We start from the raw sequence: 20,546 nt of genomic DNA, 5'->3' as shown, positions 1-20,546 counted from the left end.
ATCCCCATTTCAGATATTTGCTCTTGGTTTCAGATTAATACTACTTAACATTGGTAGAATGTTTTATTAACTATTGTTGTTACTATGGTTTCTCAGTAAATGCCTTTTCTATAAGCTGATAGTCCTACCGGTTGATTGATATAAAAGGACACCCTACATAGGGACTCATGAAGAACAATAGAAACTACAGTCCTTTAGACAACCCTAGAAACCTGAGGGAAGAAGTAATGTTCTCTCCTCTAGGAAGTAAACCTGCCAGTACCAAGAGAGTTTGGAGAGTGAGCTCCAGAGGGAATGCTCTGGATAGTTTTGCCTTTTTTTCTACCCCCAGAATGTAAGACAGTATCTGACCCATAGCAAGAGTCTGATCCATGCTAGTTAATTGATTGGTAGTAAGTGCATAAGAAATGATTTTGATTGATAACTGAAAGAAGATTTGAACTCAATTCCCTGAATCTAAATATATCACTTTTTATATAATATCACACTATCTTGGTAGGAGTCTTATAGAAACTTTCCCAACTTCAGGGCTACCCTAGGCTTAGGGTGGGAGGGACAAAACAATCCCATTCAGTTATTACTTCAAGGATGCCAATGAAATGCTTAAGTTGCCCATCTGTTATCTCTTATTCCCACTGTATGACTGAGCAACCTTCCTTTTCTCTTCTACATGTATGTGCTTGTTGTATTTTATGATACTACTCAACTGAAAGTCATCATCATTGGTAAATGTGCCACCTTGCATCTGTCAGGTATCTTTCCATTATTCTTTGGGCTATTTGTAATCTTGATTCTTCCAGGACTGAGGCCCCAGGATTCTCAAACATAGATTTGAGAGGTGAGTAGAAGCAAAACACCACAGAGTGTTTGAGCTCCAAAGTGTATTCCTAGGAACTACCCTGGGGAAAAGCCAGAGAAAAAGACCCCACCTCTTTACTGAATTTGGACATTGATTCCTTAAAAGGAAAAGAGCAGATCCATTTCATGCTATGGGACAATGTATTTTCCTTGGGTATTCATCAGACAGCAGGTTACAGGAGGTATGGACATTGTGTTTGGAAGATCTCAGAAGCCACAGAGGTGTTACTTTGTGGTTTGAATCAATGTGCCTAAGACTTGACAATGCTTGCAATAGAGTGAAGATCCAAAGTAATGCCCACATGGTTCCCAGCCCCTTGATGCTCTGAATTCCAAGGAAAGAGCCAATGCTTCAAGTGTGGATGAGTTCCATTCCAACGTAATAACTTTGGCAGCAACATCAGGAGGAGGAGGTGGAGTTGTTAGCCTACATACTGTGACACTTCACAGAGTACAGAGGGATTGGCTGTAAATACAGGAACATAAATACAGGAATCCTTTCGGAAAACTTCCACGCAGTTTTCTTTGTCATATGCTGTAGGCCTTATCACCCTGTAGGTAGAAGAAAATTGGGCACAGATTACGGTGGACCTTGGGAACTGATGAATAATTTATTAAAATCTCATCTTTATTCCAGAGAGCCTCTGATCATGAACCACCTGTCCCCCGCCCCCCTCCGCCTCAGCCACCTAATGAGCCATCTCAATCTACTCACAAGGATATATGGAGAACATGTTAGGTCCTAGGTGCTTTTTAGCCTGCACTAAAACACAGGATCATATAGCTGATAAGTTTCTGATCATGGATTTAAATAGAAAAGAATAACAGATGCTAGATTTCAAACTGGAAGGGACATTAGAAGTCATTGATTCCAAACCCCTCTTCTTTTAACAGATGAGGAAACTGAGGCTGAGACTGGTCAAGTGACTTGCCCAAGGCCACACAGATAGGTTATGAGTTGAGATTTCAACAGAAAAGTATCATACATCCTAGAATTCAAATTAGAAAGGACTTTAGAATGCATTAAGGTCAAAACTCTCCTTTTTAGTGGACAAGGAAATAGAGGCTCGCAAATGTCTAATGACTTCTGCAGGTTCACACAGATAACATGTATGTGTCTGAGAAAGGATTTGAACTCAGGTCTTCCCAACACCAAGTCCAATGCTTCATGATGTGTTTTCACTAGAGAGATTAAAGTCTTGCTCTACTCTTTCCTGATTGGATAACATCCTGAATATCGTGTCCAGTTCAAGTAGTAACCTTCCAGGAAGGAAATTGATTATCTGGGGCACATTCTCAGGATAACAAATGTGAAGAAAATGAAAAAGTGTCATAAAAGGATCAATACAAGAATCATAGCCTGAAGAAGGGAACCTCCTGTCACAGGGAAGAGGGAAGAGACTTGCTTAGCTTCCTTGGCCTCAGGGCAGAGCTGGGAGCTGGTGAGTGGAGGCTGAGAAGAGTCTGTTTTTAATTAAGTGCAAATGAGAGGAAAGCTTTCTAACCATTGGAACTCTCCAGAAGGAGAAGGAGGTGCCCTCACTGAAGGCCTTCAAATGATGTCCCAATAGCCACTTGTTGAGTAGGGTTTCTGCTTCCCAGATGGGTTCCACTCCATCACCCCCGGGGGCCCTTCCAGCTAGGAGATTCTGTCATTGTACTCTGTCTGTTTAGGGCCAGCCTTGAACTCACATGTTGCAGCAGGACAGTCCAACTCTTGAGTCACATGAACAGTGCACACAATCAGTTTCCCACTGAGTGTCAAAATTATACAGTACTCCTTCAGAATCCCTGCAACCTAAGACAGAACACATGGCAAATCTTCCAATAAATTGCAATTGATATCTATAGAACAGATTTTACCAAGTCCTTAAAGCCACCTTAATGGTACCACACTATACCATCTTAACAATGGAAAATCTGGGCCACTTTTAAAGACCTCCAAAGGAGGTTCTACCATTTCCCTTGGCAACCTCTTCCAGTGCTTCACAACCCATTCAGTCAAGAACAGTGACAACTGGAAACATCTAATATGCTAATTTGGAAGATAAGTGTTAGCAGGTCAAGAGTACAACATAAGCTCCATAAAGGCAAGGACTTGTTTTTAGAGTTTTTTTTTTACCTTCCATCTTAATTTTCTTCGCATGATTAATTTTGCATTTGTAGCCGCAACCTTATGCACACAGTACATGTTTAATAGATGCTTGATTAATTAAGTGACTAAGTTGCTAGGTGCTCAAAGCCCAGAGAAGGCCATAGTTTTCCCAGCATCACAAAGCTAGTCAAGTGTCAGAATCAGGATTTCAACCCAGATATTCCAAACTTCAATCAGCTCTCTAACCACTAACACACGCTGCCCCTTAGAAACATATCATAATAAGTACTGACTCTTAATTATGTGATAGCAGGGAGATGATGGGGGAAGGACCTTACATGTATGTTCAGACAGCTGCCTCTTTCCTCCATCTCAGGCACAACTCTAGATTAAACCTACTTTTCCCACCTCTCACTCACTACTCCCATCCCATGGATCTTGGCTCTAATGGACACCAATGGGCCATTCAAGCTTTCCCCAGTCATTTTTCCTACTAAACAAAGCTTCCGGTTGCTAGAGACAAGAAACAGTTGTAAACAAAGATTTACCTTCTGGGGTAAACCCTGGAATGATCTCCAATGGAGTAAATGTGCATTGAGCATCACAAAATGTCACAAAGGTAGCCAACACAAGGAGAACACCTAATATAGTATCCTATTTAAAAAAGAAAAGATAAAGTTTAAAAGTGGTCATGGAGGGAAAATGGCTAGATTTTTTGTTTTTTTTTTTTGAGTTATATAGCTGCTCTCCCATTTTATTACATAGTCACTGACCAATAGACAGTTCCTTTTCCTGACAATCTACCACAAAGTTTACAAGGGGCACAGTGGATAAAACACTGGACATGGAGTCAAGAAGTCTTGAGTTCAATCTGACCTCAGACATTAACTGTGTGATGCTTGGTGGGTCACTTATCCAATCTGCCTCAGTTTCCACATATATAAGATGGGGACAATGATAGCCTCCCAGAATTGTTATGAGGATCAAATGAGAAAATATTGGAAAAATACTATTATTACATAAAAGAGTCAAACAAAACCAACGAACACAGTTAAACAATTATGCCTCATACGATCCCAGGATCATAGATTTAGATCTATAAAGGAACTTAGAGGTCATTAAGTCTAGAACCCTCATTTTGGAGATGAGGAACCTGAGGGTTCCACAAGACCCTAACAAGACTCTGGCTTGTTCAGAGACCACAAGCTAGTGGCTGAGTCGTGGTTCAAGCCTTTGTCATACTGACTCCAAATGTCCACTGTACCACTGTACATTTTAGTTTCTATTTAGTTCTATTTAGTTTCTATCTCTATCTTGTAACCCACTTTTCTGACAAGAGGAGACAAATACTGTGTGGACCTGGGAAAGTCACATTTGCCTCTGCTTGCCTCAGTTTCCTGCATTGTAAAATGGAGATGATAGCAGCTACTTCCCAGGGGGGTTGGGAGGATCGACTGAGGTAATAATTAGAAAGCCCTCAGCACAGTGCCTGGCACATAGGAGATGCACTATAAACAATAGCTATTCTCACTGCATATATCATATTGCATAATAGCATGTTAATGCTATTCTTAGTGTTAACAAGTATGTTTTGTCTCCTATCCTTTGGAAACAAAATTGCTTATTGCATTTCATCTGAGTTCAGGAGATTTTTTTTCTTCCATTTACATCATTATACTAATTTTGTACGTTGTTTCGCTGAGCCTGCTTTCTTCACTCTGCACCAGTTCATTCAGGTCTTTCCAAGTTTCTCTGGTTTCTTGATATCTGTCATTTCTTAAAGGACAAAAATGTTCCATTCTATTCACATGCCACCATTTGTTAACTTGTACCTGGAACAAATTCATTTGGAAGGGAAAGAGGTTTTGGAGAGAAGTAGGGCAATTGATGGGGTTGGTGACATTGTCACAGAGTACTGCCTGACTATGGGTGCAGTCATATTGGGAGAGACATAGCCTCTTGCCTATATGGCTGAGTATAAGACAGTAGCCTGGAGAGGGGCATTGTGACAATAGACTTGGGGCATAGCAGTATACAACCAATTGGCAGCCTACAATTGAGATAAACAAATAGTCTATCTGTGATTTAATGGACAGTAGAGGCTGCGGAGGGTGGAATTGCCTCTACCGAGGCTGAAAGATGACTCCTCTGCCACTTTTAGACATAGAGAGGTAAGTGGAAGACAAACAATTAGCATATATGAGAGGCAGGACTTGAACCCTGAGCTTCCTGACTCTTAGCCCTCTTCCCTTTCCATTACATCATACTACCCCTCTGCTAGGAGCCCAAGGGGAAATTCCACATCAATCGCCATTAAGGAATTGACAACTTTTAGGAGAACCCCAAATCCCTACCTCACAAAAGCTGAGTAATACGTGTTGATTTCCCTTCAGAGATGGACCCTGTTACTTACCATTGTGTCTTAGCAGCCTCTCTCTTCCAAGGATCCGTGCTTCTGAAGGAAAACAGGTCAGGACTCTCTCTCTCTATGTATATATGGGAGAGGGAGATTGCAATGACTTTCAATAACAGTCAAGAGAAAATAAAGCACATTAAAAAAAGACAAATACTGTTATATAAACAGAGGGCAGTTTGATCACTGGAAAAAAACGGTGCAGTGTGGATTATTAGATGTATGCTGGATTAGATATCCACCCCACTTAAATAACCTTGCCCTCTCCCTGCAAGAATATTAAAATATAAGAATCACCCCATTGGATCAGGCAGATGGTCCCATGTGATCCAGGATTCTGGCTCTGACAGTGCCATGAAAGGATGTCTTGTGAGAACTTTGTCATCCTCCATGATATGTCCCTCAACAAGTTAGGGACATGTCCTCAAACACTCTGCACTTCTCCATAATAATCCACAATTGGTTCCAAAGAACAGGTTTCCAGATGCACTTTCCCAGCTCCTGCCTTCAAGCCTTTGCTGGAGACTCTTGTCCCCCACCAACGCATGAAATGCTCTCCCGTCTCACCTTGATCTCTGGAAATTCCTCCCCTCCTCTCAAAGGTCAGAGGTATCTCTTCCTTCCAGAAGCATTTCATGTCTCCCTGTGTCAGTGTAAATGTATGCATTTTTATGTATCCTCTGTTGCCCTTAGTAGAATATGAGCTCCTTGAGGGGAGGAGCTGTGTCACTTTTGTTTCATTTTAGGTTACAGGCAGTTAGTTGTACATAAATAAGGTGCTAATCTGGAAGATCTGAGTTCAAATTTGGCCTCAGACAAATGCTGTGTGACCCCAGGCAAGTCACTTAACCTTTGTTTGCTCAGTTTCCCAAACTCTAAAATGGGGCTAATGATTGTACCCACCTCATGAGATTTTTGTGAGGGTAAAATGTGATGTTAATGAAAGGGGTTTGGCACAGTACCTGTTATGTACTAGTTGCTCTGAAATGCTAATTCCCTTCCCTACCCCTTGCTTCCCAGCAGGACAATTCATCAAGAGCAGGGCTCAGGAGGAAGGGGGCCAGTTCAGGACATTTTTATATCAGGAAGAGGCTAGAGCTGGCTTTGGTTGGATCACCACAGTTGGGCTCCCTGGGCAGCAGGTGTGAAGTGGGACTTCAGAGGAGGGAGGAAGTAGAGAGAGTCTGATGAGAGATGGAGACAGAAACAAGTGTCGTTTAGGTCACAGGTTACCTTGGGGGTGACCCTGCCTGTGCCCTCTTGGACTTGAAATATTCCATCTGCTTGCCACCTCTACAATGAGCATTTTAGGCCCAGCATCTGCTGATGATTTTGGCTGCAGTGGAAACCTGGGCCAATATCCACAGCATCAGGGTCATCAATGACCTCAAGCTTCCTTCCCTGGGCTTCAGCTAAATTCAGAGTAAGTCACAGCATGGTGAGGAGGTACCAAGAAGGAAAGATCACAATTCAGGTGGTTTATTACTCCCAGGTATGTATATGTGTGGCTCCTCACTCTTCAGTTCCATAGAGATGCCCAAGACTGTGCATCCCCATCAAGATCCCACGTCTCTAGGGTCACTGATTTTAAAGTTGATTGTTATTGCTGGGCTAATTCACAGGGCCTGAGTGGGAGGGGGCCCTGAGGAGTAGTCATCCAGTAGGTGGAATGGACTGACACCCACCTGCTCAATCACAAGGACATTGTGACTAAGAAAGTTTGCTAACCTTGTACACCTGGATTACATGAAGTTTGCTAAGCTCACATTCCTAACTCTAAGTGTAGCCAACCAAGGCAATTGTTGGGAACATAGGAGCTTCCCAGGTCAATCAGTGGTCAAAGTAGACAGCTAGGTGGTGCAGTGAATAGAGCACCAGCCCTGGAGTCAGGAGGACCTGAGTTCAAATTCAGCCTCAGACACTTGACACACTTACTAGCTGTGTAACCCTGGGTAAGTCACTTAACCCCAATTGTTCTGCCTCTCCCCTCAACAAACAAACAAACAAACAATCAGTGGTCAGACAGGCAGGCCAATCAGTGGCTGAACATGGTGTCCCCTCTGCCAGCTTGGGCACAGCAACAGGTCAAACCTCACAGGATTTCTTGAAATATGTGGGGTAAGGGGATGTAGACCCATGTCACATGAAGACCCATTGAAGGGATTGGTGGTGTTCAATCTGAAGGAGAAAGGAGGACATCATAGCTCTTCATATGGTCAAATGTGATGTCATAAGAAAGAGGGATTAGCTTTTTTTATTAGACCCAGATGCCCAAACAAGAAGCAGTGAGCAGAAGGTGCAGGGAGGCAGATTTAGGCTCAACGAAGAAAAAATTTATTAATACTTAGAGCTGTCCCAACATGGAATGGGCTGCCTGGGGAGGGGGTGAGCTCTCTCTCACTGGAGGCTAGGCAGAGAGGATGCTTATAGCACATTCCTGCTCAGGGACAGATGGAACAAGATGCCTTCTGAAGGCACTTTGAGCACTCTCCAATTTTGTGACTTCAATTTAAAGTCAGACTGCCTGAAAATTAAGAGAGGAAGATCTTTTCCATTAATTCATCTGGAAAGTAGATTTTTTTCTCTTTTAATCCACAAATAAATTAGTCATTTCGGGCAAACCATTTTAGACTGCTCCAGAATGTTAAATAAATGATTTTAAACCCACAAATCATACACCTTTCTATGTACTGATGCCAGGATCCCTCCCTGGAAACTTTAATCTTAGAGTATGCCTGCTGATGGTTTCATGAGAACAGTCATTCCCATTGGTGTGCAGAACACAGGCACTCATACTCCAGATTTCTGACTCATTCATTCACTCATCAAACATTTACTGAGTGCCTATACAGATGTTTTTCCGTTAGACAAGATTTTCTACCCCTACTCTTCTCATGACCAACTTTTATGTTTACTCAGTATTATTTATAATTTCTCCATCTCTTTCTTAATCTAGACTATCAATAAGCAATAAATCCTGTCCTTCTTTGGGCTTTTTGCAGTTCCCAAGGTGTAAATGTCCACACTGAAAAGTTAAAAATCAGGCATTATTTTATTCAAGCTGACTCTAGCACACCCCTGCTTCCATGTCCCCATGAGTCAGCAGGACTGGATTTCTGTAGAGGCCCTCACTCAATCAATAAGAATTCAATGAGTCCTGTCCATGGATCTAGCTAGCTCTGTGTTAGATAGAATGTGCACTAGGGATCAGGGACTGGTTTCATTGAGGTAGGGAGCTCTCAGGTAGGGAAACCCCCTCTACCAATGCAGCTAAGCTCCTACATATAGTCTTGGTAAGGGCCCAAGGGCACTGAGAGGTCACTTTGACAATATGTCTTAGACATGGGACTTGAACCCAGATTTTCCTGGCTCTACCCACTATGCCAAGCTGCCTCAGAGAATGAGGGATGTAGCAGTAGGACACGTGGTCCTTACTGACCTTCTAGGGAGAGAAACAAGAATAATTTTCATACCATCTGTGCATAGTTGGAAGGCACTGGAGACCTGTGTCAGTGAAGGGCCATGGGAAAAGCACTGGGCCAAGACTGAATAAGTCATCCTACCCTAGTCATGTTATTTCCTTTTTAATAGCAGTCCTAGCCTGGTATAGCAGGGAAATAGGGTAGACCCAGTGCATCTGGATTTCAGGAAGACATGGGACAGAGTCACAATATTCACAATTGAGTAAATAATTAGAGCCTCAGTTTTATGGGACAGAATGCAAGTTCTAGAGATGTTCAAGAGGAAAGGAACTCAGTGAAAGATGATGTGGCTCCCTTTCATAGAACCTCAAAAAAGATTGCTCCCCTAATACAAAGCCATTTTTCTGAATTCTTTCTGGAGGACAGCACTAACAGCTGAAAGCCAACGAAAGGTAAGAAAGAAATGTCTGTGCCTTCTCAACAAAGAATCCCTAGGCATGAACAGACTCCCCAAGCCATGGTCCTTTTCAGGCTTAGAAGCTCAATGAGCCCACAGGGCAACCAGGTATGGAGAGGCACACACCTATAATCGCGACTACTTGGGTGAGGGAGGCGGAAGAATTGCTTGAGCTTAAGACTTCTTTTTTTTTTTGAAAATTTAATATATTTAACATATTTAGTTTTCAGCATTGATTTTCACAAGAGTTTTAATTACAAATTTTCTCCCCATTTCTACCCTCCCCCCCACTCCAAGATGGGGTATATTCTGGTTGCCCTGTTCCCCAGTCAGCCCTCCCTTCTGTCACCCCACTCCCCTCCAATCCCCTTTTCCCTTCCTTTCTTGTAGGGCAAGATAAATTTCTACGCCCCATTGCCTGTGTATCTTATTTTCTAGTTGCATGCAAAAACTTTTTTTTTTGCTTTTGGAACATCTGTTTTTAAAACTTTGAGTTCCAAATTCTCTCCCCTCTTCCCTTCCCACCCACCCTCCCTAAGAAGTCAAGCAATTCAACATAGGCCATACATAATGATACATATGTGGCCTATGTTGAGTTTGAGACTTCTTAGCTGCAATTGGGCAAATTCTGATTGAGTGCCTTCACTAAGCCCAGAGTCAGTTTAGTGAGCTAGCTCCTGGCAGTGAGGGGCCACCAGGATGCCTAAGGAGAAAGGTGGGAAATTAAGCAGGTATAAGCTTCTCTTCCCATCAATAGTAGGATTGGGCACATGGGTGGCTGCTGCACTCCCAGTCTGAGTGCAATAGGGAGACCTAGTCTCAAAAATAAAAATAAATAAAAAGTTGATAGGGGAGTTGAAGTAGAGGCATAGGGAGAGGCTTTGGTTGCAGAGAGTTCAATGTGTCAAGAACCAATGATAAGCAGGTGAATGATTAAGGGCACACATAAACACATACAGATCTCCATCTCTAGCTATCTCTCTATCTATCCAGGGTAATTTGGAGATAAGCAACAGAAAGAAGGGATAATATTAAGGGGATTGACTCTTCATTTTATCTTGTTTACTTTCAGTGGACTAAAATGATAGTATATAACACTTTTGAAAATGAACAATTGAGACATTCTCTCTGAGTCAGAGTGCCCTGGGAAGAGCAGCAAGAGAAGAAGGGAACATCGCATTTTTCTCATAAAGATAATGGCTTGAAAGATTTCTGCAACAATCAAGGACTTTCATCCTTCCTTCTCCATCTGCTTATTGGACTGGCCACAGGCCTCCTGAGGCTGCCTAAGCGTGGTTTATATTTCCTAATAACCTTTAGATTGCCTCTGTCTCATTACTACTGTGTCTCTCCCATTACACCACACACTATTGACTGAACTCTCTGCAGGGCTGTATTCTCTGCGGAACATCTGTTTGTGGAAGTCAGCCTTCATTAAGCACAATGGTAAGTCATTCTGTACATTCTGCTTAGTCATTGCATTGATCAAAGCTTTTTCACAGTTATATTCATTTTCAATGTTGACGCATCATCCCTTTGTACAAATTGTTCTCCTTGTTCTGTTCCCTTCCTTCTGCATTAGTTCATACAAGTCTTTCCAGGTTCATCATTTCTTGTGGTGTAATAATGTACTGGGTACACGTACCACAATTTGTTCAGCCACTCATCAATTGATGGTATCCATTGTATTTGCAGTTCTTTGTTATGAGAAAAAATGATGTTATAAATATTTGGGGGCATTTGGATCCTTTCCCTGCTTTTGATGTTTTTGGGGAAATAGGTCATTGGCTCAAAACATTTGCACAGTTTAGTGACTCTCTTGGTTTTGTTTCAAAGTACATTCCAGAATTGTTGGACCAGAATGGTTGGCTCCATAAACAGTCCAGTATTGTGTCCCACTTTTCACTGCCTCTCCATCTAGTGTCATTTTCCCTTTTAGTCATCTTTGTTGACCTGAGAGGTGTTAGCCAGAAACTTAGATTTGTTTTAAGTTTTACCCTTCTTCTTGCTTCATTAGATTTGAGGGCTGGGGCTATCTTTTGCCCTTTTTTGAGGGCATCTCCAGTGCCCAACATATAGTAGGTATTTCATAAGTATTTATTGACAATTGACTATTAATTGGAGCAATGATGTTAAACTCAAATAGAAACATAGACCATTGCACTGTATGCAAGGATTTCCATTGACCATATTGACTAACAAAATCACACATGAAAATTATTTATGTATTATTATGTTTTAATTTATTTTTAAAAATATTTCCCAATTTCATTTTTATCTGATTCTGGTTCTATTTGATGGGGTTGTTTGTACAATATGATACTGTGTTTCACACCTTTGATTTGAGGCATCATTTCACATGTTTATTATAGTCTGCCTTCCTTTTTTGTGAATGACCTATTCATATTTTTTGATCATTGATTTATAGGGGAATGGCTTATGTTCTTATACATCTATAAAAGTTTCTCATATATTTTGCATATTAGAACTTTATCATAGAAATTTGCTGGCAAAGAGCTTTCCCCCATTTTATCTCATAATAAACTTAGAAATAAATGTATTTCTCCATGGAACATAATACATTCTAAGAAAAACTCAATGGAAATGCATTATGGGAGGCTCCATCTCAATTGGATGACTGGATTTTTCTCCCAGCTTAGTCAACTGTAATATGTATAAACCATCAGAAGCTGACAATCATCAGAGAGAAAGAAGCTAACTATAACACATAGCTTACACACTAAGATTCTCATCTTAGAAGATGTATTTGTTAAATGTTGATCATGGCACTTTACAGTGAAGTAAACTCTGTGAAGAAGGTGGTACAGGCATTTTTATCTCCATTTTCAGATGGGAAAATTGAGCCTCAGAGAAGTGAGGTGACTTGCCCAATCAAGGTCACACAGTTGATAAGTGGCAAAGCCCTGAATGGTATCCAGATCTTCTGACCCCAAATTCAGGGCGCTTTCCCCTACCACATGCTGTCTGGTGATAGCAGTAACTTCATGATCCTTGTGTGGTGTTGTTTTTTTTTCCAGAAGTGTTTCCTGGCATTCTTCCTTTTTTGTATCCTTTGTGTGTCATGGTGTCAGGCACAATGCTATATTGTAGCTACAGAAGGAACATCACAGGCAGCGAGAAGAACTAGAAGGAAGAATCCACTCCTTGGAACCTGGGGTGAATGGTATAGAGGTATGTCAGCTATCTTAGCCTGTTCCTGCTTCATACCATTTTTATGGAAAATAAAGGATGGAAGGAAACAAACCTTTATTCAGTGCCTTTTCACTGAAAGTTTCACTTTTCACGTATCAATTAATTTGATCCTTAAAACAAGTCTGTGAGGTATTTTATTATCTCCATTTTACAGATGAGGAAACTGAAGCAAACAGGAGTACAGTGACTTGCCCAGGGTTAAACAGCTAGTAAGTGTCTGAAGCAAAATATGAATTTAAGTCTTCCTAAATATATCCCCCATAAAGCAGTAGAGTAGGAAATCCCATGAACCTGAGGGTACATTATATTGCCATAAGGCTTAAAATGAGCTAATTATTACTGCAGTGTTTCAGTCTATGTCCTGATCTAAATATGTCTAGAATAGGAGTACTTAATATCTTTTGTGTCATGGATCCCTTTGGCAGTCTGGTGAAGCCTTCAGAACTCTTCTCAAAAAAAAGTTCTCAAATGCACAAAATAAAATACATGAGATTACAAAAGAAACCAATGACATTAAGATTTACCAACATATTGTTAAATACAAATTCATGACCCCTTAAGTTAAGAATCCTTAATCTGGAATATTATACTCAGTTCTAGGAGCCACAGTAGGAAGGACATAGATCAAATTGAGAAGCAGCATGGTGAAGTGACTAAAGAGCCGACCTCAGAGTCAGGAAGAACTGGGTTGCTGCTCTTTGGAGGAAAGTTTTGGGACTTTCTGAGTTGGGAGGGGGATTTGGAGAATTTAGGGAATTGGGAATGGGGAGAGTGAGCAGGTAGACTTTCCAGGATGTGAAACAGGATGTCACTCTGTTCCCACATTTAGCAAGCAGGTGGAATGAAACTTAAGTCTCAAAATGAGTCAATTTTACAAAATGGTGTCAGTTAAGTTCATATGATTCCCATAATTCTTTTAATTCCCACTTTGATTCATGGGGGAGAGGGCCAGCCCACTCTCCCCATAGATCATTTATTTAAAAGTAAAATTTATAAGGGTTTAATGAGGTCATGTTCACTATCAACCTTACATACAAAGAAAAGACCACTGGGAACCATCCTCTTGCATAGCTTAGTACAATAGCTAAGACAAAGCCTAAGAACAAGAATGATTATATCTCCTGAGGACATAAACCTTGTTAAATAAACTCTTATCAGTGAACTAAGTCAGGTGATAGACCAAACTACTTAGAGGACTCACAATGGACTAATTTTGAGGGAGGATATTTACATGTCACCAGGGTAACAAAGAAAACTCAGGAAACTTAAACACCCTGGAACAAAGGGTCAAAACAATACAATACTAGTCACTGGTATTAAATAGCATCAAATCTCCTTGCATCTTAGTAATATTCTCACCTAACATACACCATAACAGGGGAAAACTCCCTTAGCTCTGTTTCATTCTGAGAACTAGCAGTTTGGAACAAAGATCTACATTATTCCTAAGGTATCAAAGCCAGGCTCAGAATTAACCAGTGGGAAAACTTTCTGTTCAGAAGGAAATAGTATCATTGGGAAAATGAGTCAACAGGATCCTATTTTAGGCCATGCCAAGGTCACCTCCTAAACTTTTCCCAGGGAAAGACATGTAACTGTCACAGTTCTCAGAGTGTGACAAAAGCCATTTTCTCCTTGCATGGTGGATTATTGCCTTTGTGACAATTTGGACACCATCAAAATAATCAAAACTTAAAAGAGTATCCACTTGTAGTCCTAAGAGTTTTTACCTCAAATAGAAAATTTTCACTAATCACTGCTTAGGGTTTGGAATATTATTAGTTTTCTCATGTTTTCCTAACACATTTCATTTATCCTTCACTAATAAGTTGAAAATAACCACATTCTGGGGTTCTTCAAATTATAGATACAGTGAATACATAATAGTTAACCCAAAATTCACTTAAGAGCAATAGACCTCAGATTCAAAGACCCTATCTTAAAATCTTGGAATCCAAAGTCCATCATTATCCAGTTGGCTCAAATATGTAACTTCATTATATTCAGATAAAATTCACAATCTAATATCTGATAGCCAAATAAATTCAAATGAAAATTCATTCTTTGTTATAATGGACTGGTAAATTCCCTCCTTTTCATAGAGCTTAGGAAAGGGAATCCTATTTTCTTAGTTGTAGGTTTTAAAATTTAGTAGTTCAGAATTTTATGACATATATTCATCAGGGATGAAAAGTTTCTATGAGTCAGCCTGAATAAAATGTCTCAAGGGACCTCACAGATGAGAATATCTTGAAATGACTGTATGACTTTCCCTAACTTTATTATCAATTATTCTTATTATCTATTTTAAAACAAAATATATCCCATCAAATATTTAAGTTTTCAAATATCTATTTTTCAAATCACACTCTTAACTCAATTTCTAATCTAGCAGTATCAAATTAACAGAGAACTTATTTGTCTAACAGCATTTCTGACAATGGTTTCTCAAATTTCACAATATAAGAAAAATTTTTAGAAACACTATAATTATGTATTTCAAACATGAAGCAAAACATTATTAGATGACATCAATTGAGTCAAATGTACTACCAAATTGTCTTACATGGAAAATCATTCATTTTGTCACCTTTGGCATTTTATACTAATCACTTCTGAAATTTGCTATAGAGTTATCCAGTGTATAGCAATCACATTCAATTAAAGAAATAATAACAACAGTAGCCAACATTTATATAATGCTTACCATATGGCAGGCACTGTGTTAAGCACTTCATAATCATATCATTTAGTCCTCACAGTGACCCTGGGAATTGTGTGCTAATCCTATCCCTTTATAAATTAGGAAACAGAGACAAATAGAGGTAAAATTATTTGCTAAAGGTCACACAGATAATAAATTTCTGAGACTAGGGTGTAACTAAGGGTTCCCTGATCTATTCATTTTTCCACTTTTTATTTTGCATTTGATGCCACAAGTAGTAGGAGAATACATTTCACCATATCACAATTTAGTTACAGGACAAATTTCAACCAAATAAAATCTAAATTTCCTACCACAAAATCAAAACCTCAGTTTTCCAGGGCTATTAGGTACCTTCATTTAAAATTTAGATGCCAGAGTTAACAGTTCTCTCATTTTCAAAGGTTCATGGTAGCACTTTACCTTTTCATAAACTTCTTAGAAATTACCTTTAAAATCATCTCATAAGCAAAATCATTTCATTATTTGTGTTAATCACCTAGCCACATCCTCTCACCTTTCCCTCAAGTTTTTCAGTTGCAATTCCAGAGAAAGGTGGGGAGAGGCTCCAAGTAGCAGCCTTGTATTCCCATCCCCTTGCTTTGGAGCTTGAGAGATTTCATAAGATCAGAATACATTCTTAGAGTGGTCTTTCTGAGGCTGAGTACTGTATTTTCCAAATGTACCCCAGATTATTTAAATAACTAATCTTCACTCATATTTCTCCTATGTAATTTAGCACAAAAATTTAAGCAACCCCAATTAATTGAAATACTATTACCTTTAGGGTTTCTAAGAGCTTACAAATGCATGGTTTCATTCTAATATTCGTTGGTGTCCTGGCTTCTAATTTACTTAAAAAATTAATTCTATTATAAAAAACTTTGAAAATTTGACTTAAGTCTTCTCCAAAGACATTCTTAGTCTCTGGGCCCCTCACCCTGTCATTCCTCTTCCTTGTGAATGTCTATCCCTATTATTTATAACAGGATGTGGGCCCAGGCAACATTGAGTGTTGGGCAGGTGGTCCTATGTGGCTGGGGTTGGGGTTTGATGGTCTCTCCTCATAGGCTCCTCTTCATTATAAATTTCCCTTCCTATGCCTTAATTAAATTTTATTTATTTTTAAGTTGCTTTCTGATCTAAACAAGTTTTTCTCTTTTCTTTGTCAAGAAACATCAAGTACAGCACACTCATTTCCTCCTCCTTTTTCTCTAATCAGTGAAACTTCTTTCCCTCATTCCACAAAATAATAGTTTTCAACCTCCAGAGAAAGGGGAATAAGTCCCTGTAATTTTCACTTTCAAAGCCTCATTCTTTTTTTCCTTAAAACAAATTCTATGGAGTAGTACCCCAAAACTGACTAAGACCTTTTAGCATTTGTTAAGCTTTTGTTAAGTACTTTATTAGATAAGACAGAGAGAAAGGGTGATTTCCTTATTCGATAACTGCCCCAAATCTACATATCTCAGTGGAATCAACCCATCTCAGATCTCTTTCCTAACTCCAAAATATTCCCTCAGTAAAAGGGAGAGAAGTGTGTAAGCTTAATCTGCAAACCTTCAAAATTTACTAAGATGTTTTTAGCAGCTTCCATAATTTGGAAATTTACAGTAAAGGTATTACTTATGGTTATAAATTCCATCTCTAATTTATTTATAATGCCACGAATTTCTTCAAACCAGGAAAAAACTTTTCTTTCTTTGATTATCTAACTTTAATTTATGTAACCCCAACCAATCTAGGCCTGAAATGACAGAGAGAAACTATCGTGGAGAATTTTTTCTTTTTAACTTAATCTCTTGCTAAAAGCCTAAACTGGCAATTAGTCCTGCTCACTTGGACAGAGTTTAACATAAAATTACAGAAATCTGGGAGAACTGCTTCAAGTATGAAACTATGAAACTTCATTAATCTTTCTACCTAATCTTTCTAAACTCTCTGTGAGCCCTTTTCTACAATAGTGGAGAATCTACAAATAACATTAAACATGTTCCAAGACAAAGATTTTTGTAAGCATTTTACAAAGAAACAAAAACATGGACAAAACAGTAAGAGAAATACATACTTGCTAGCCACCTTCTTTCCTAATGAAAGTCTAATCTCAAAGCCTTTAATTTGTCACAATTAAAAGTCCCTTTTCCAGGCCAAATTTGGGATCCATTTCTGTGTTTATACATTTTAGAACATTCTGAATTTCTTTAATGTCAGGTTTTCTTTGAGGGGGGAAGGCAAGGCAGTTGGGATTAATTGACTTGACCAAGGTCACACAGCTAATAAGTGTCAAATGTCTGAGGCTAGATTTGAACTCAGGTCCACCTGACTGCAGAGCAGGTGCTCTACTCACTGCATCACCTAGCTGCCCCACAATGTCACTTTTAACTAGTGTACTCTTCCCTTGGACCCAGAATAAAAGAAAATTTTCTGGGGGGTGGGGGGGTTCTCATTTTGGTGCTACTCTGAGATCCTATAATTTCCCCAAGGGAACTTCCCCTAGAGGCTTACCCTAGCTTATTTCACTAAGGGGACATCTCCTACATTGAGGAACCTTGCTTACTTTAACCTATTGCCTTAAAGGGACCTCTTAGAGAGGCTTCCTGGCCCCAACAACATGGGGGCTTACCTTTGCTCAGAAAAATATTGAGATTGATGGGAGTTCCACCTCTGATGACAGTTTTCCTTGAAGAAATCCCTCAGAGAAATGTACAGAGTGCTCAAGGCAGTTTTTATAAAGGCTTCTTTTGGAGTCCTTACTCACCCTGGCTGACTTTGCCAAAAAATGTTATGGGTGGAATCTGTAATAAACAAAGAAACAAAGGTTCAAGTTTCCAAGCATATCAATTTATTAAGCAATACATGCCAATTGTATAACAGTTTGGGATCAAGCCACCTTAGCTTGGCACAAGATCCCAAACACAGGGGAAGATAAATTTTTATGCCTTAAAAGTGAACAATTAATAGTGTGTCAACCAGGATACAAGATTAGGCAATCTGATTTCTCATGGAAGAAAGATTAGGGACTTTCTGAGTTGGGAGGAGGACTTGGGGAGTTTGGGGAATTGAGAGGATGGAGAATGAGCATGTGGACATTCCAGGATGTGAAACAGTATGTCACTCAATTCCTGATTAGTAAGCAGGTGGAATTTATGGGAAATGAAACTTAAGTCTCAAAATGGAGTCAATTTTACAAGATGGAGTCAGTTTGGTTGAGACAATTCTCACAGTTCTCTCAGTACATATCCACCAAGATAAATACTATAAAGTAGCCATTATATAAGAAGAAGAAAATTAGAGGAACCCAGAAATTCACAAGAGACAGAAACAAGAAAAGAACCAGTAATAAAATACATAGCCTCAGATGGACACAATTGAACAAAGTATGAGCAATAAGCAAGGTGGCAAAGATATCTTAATTCAATAATTCACATATGACTTAGTAGGTCCTAAGTAATACTTATGCTTTTCTCTGTTGATTATGTTCAATTTATCTTGTACAAATTCGTACATAGCTGCTTGAACAACATGCCAACAATTTCCCTCATTAGACTAAGAGCTTCTTAAGAAGAGGGAAAATTTTGTTTTTTTTGCCTTTCTCTATATTCCCAGTACTTAGTACAGTACCTGTCAGATAGTAGGTGCTTAATAAATGCTTGTTGACTGGATTAAAACTTAGTGGAATGAGAACAGAACTGGAAAACAAATCTGAAAGGATATATCTTATTGAAAAGGAACAGAATAGAGAAAAGTCAGGTAAGGTTCAAATGAGCATTGCATATTAAGGAGATATCCTCAAGGAGGAAATTCAGAAATCAGAGATGGTGGAAACCTAATGAGAGCTTTAGGATGAAGATTAGGAAAGACAGTTAACAGAAATGTAGTATCCTGCCTTTCCGCGCTGTCCCGAAGAGGGTTCCATACAGCGTTGTTCTCGGTTTCCTTCGTAACTTTAAAGGGAAACTTTCACAATGTCGGGAGCCCTGGATGTCTTGCAGATGAAGGAGGCTGCAGGAACCCATTTGGGTGGCACCAATTTGGACTTCCAGATGGAACAGTATATCTACAAAAGAAAGAGTGATGGCATCTACATCATTAACTTGAAGAGAACTTGGGAAAAGCTTCTGCTGGCAGCTCGTGCTATTGTTGTCATTGAAAACCCAGCCAATGTTAGTGTCATCTCATCTAGGAACACTGGCCAGCGTGCTGTTCTGAAATTTGCTGCTGCCACCTGCGCCACACCTATTGCTGGACATTTCACACCAGGCACCTTCACTAACCAGATTCAGGCAGCTTTCAGGGAAGCCTCGCTTCTTGGTGGTCACTGATCCTCGGGCAGATCACCAGCCTCTGACTGAAGCATAGTATGTTAACCTCCCAACCATTGCACTGTGCCACACAGACTCTCCACTTTGCTATGTGGATATTGCCATTCCATGCAACAACAAAGGGGCTCACTCAGTGGGTCTGATGTGGTGGATGCTGGCCTGTGAAGTCCTGCGTATGCGTGGTACCATCTCTCGTGAACACCCGTGGGAGATTATGCCTGATCTTTACTTCTACAGGGATCTAGAGGGGACTGAAAAGGAACAGCAGGCCACAGCTGAGAAGGCAGTGACAAAGGAAGAGTTTCAGGGTGAATGAGCCACACCCGCCCCAGAATTCACTGCTACTCAGCTGGAGGTGGTGGATTGGTCTGAAGGAGTACAGGTGCCATCTGTGCCCATTCAGCAGTTCCCCACTGAAGATTGGAGTGCTCAGCCAGCTACTGAGGACTGGTCTGCGGCTCCTACTGCTCAGGCCACTGAGTGGGTAGAAACTACCACAGAGTGGTATTAAGTTTTGCCCCAGATGCTCTAATGGTGTTGGAAAAATGCTGATGGAAAATAAACATTGGTTTCTTATAAAAAAAAAGAAATGTAGTATCCTTTATTGGAATATATTACAGAATACCAGGACAGAAAGAAGAAATAGAGGAGGATTTCAAGAAACTGAACAAAATGAACCCACAAGCCTTTATTAAGTGCATCATGAGCCTGGCAGCCTGATACCTTGGCATAGCAGCACTATATAGTAATGACAGAAGATGTCAATGATCTGGAAATCTTTTGGGCCTCCCATTCTGCCAAAATCAGAAGAGTTAATAATTCCTTGACTTGCCTTAATGGTAATAGCATTCTTCAAAAGGTAGGAGGATCAATGAAGGTAACATATTCTAGACCACATTTTTATCAACAAGGAAGAACTGGTTGCTTGGATTAAAATGATGAGGAATTTGGTGGGAAGCAAGCACTTTTAAATTTTTGACAGGAAAGCTTGGAGTAGTCTAACCTATACCTTTAGTTTAGAGAGAACAGATGTCAGAGGGTTCAGAGGAAGGATTATATATC

General features: G+C 39.9%; 2 pseudogenes; one reads left to right on the top strand and one right to left on the bottom strand.

The window, feature by feature from the left end:
- Positions 1–1,280: 1,280 nt before the first annotated feature.
- LOC118829471 lies at positions 1,281–6,003 on the bottom strand (annotated as a pseudogene).
- Positions 6,004–19,127: 13,124 nt separating this feature from the next.
- Positions 19,128–19,995, top strand: LOC118829469 (annotated as a pseudogene).
- Positions 19,996–20,546: the final 551 nt, after the last annotated feature.

Source organism: Trichosurus vulpecula, chromosome 8 (genome assembly GCF_011100635.1).
Source record: "Trichosurus vulpecula isolate mTriVul1 chromosome 8, mTriVul1.pri, whole genome shotgun sequence".
Lineage (NCBI taxonomy): Eukaryota > Metazoa > Chordata > Mammalia > Diprotodontia > Phalangeridae > Trichosurus > Trichosurus vulpecula.
The sequence above is the reverse complement of the archived record's forward strand: the minus strand, read 5'-3'. Positions and strand labels throughout refer to the sequence as shown.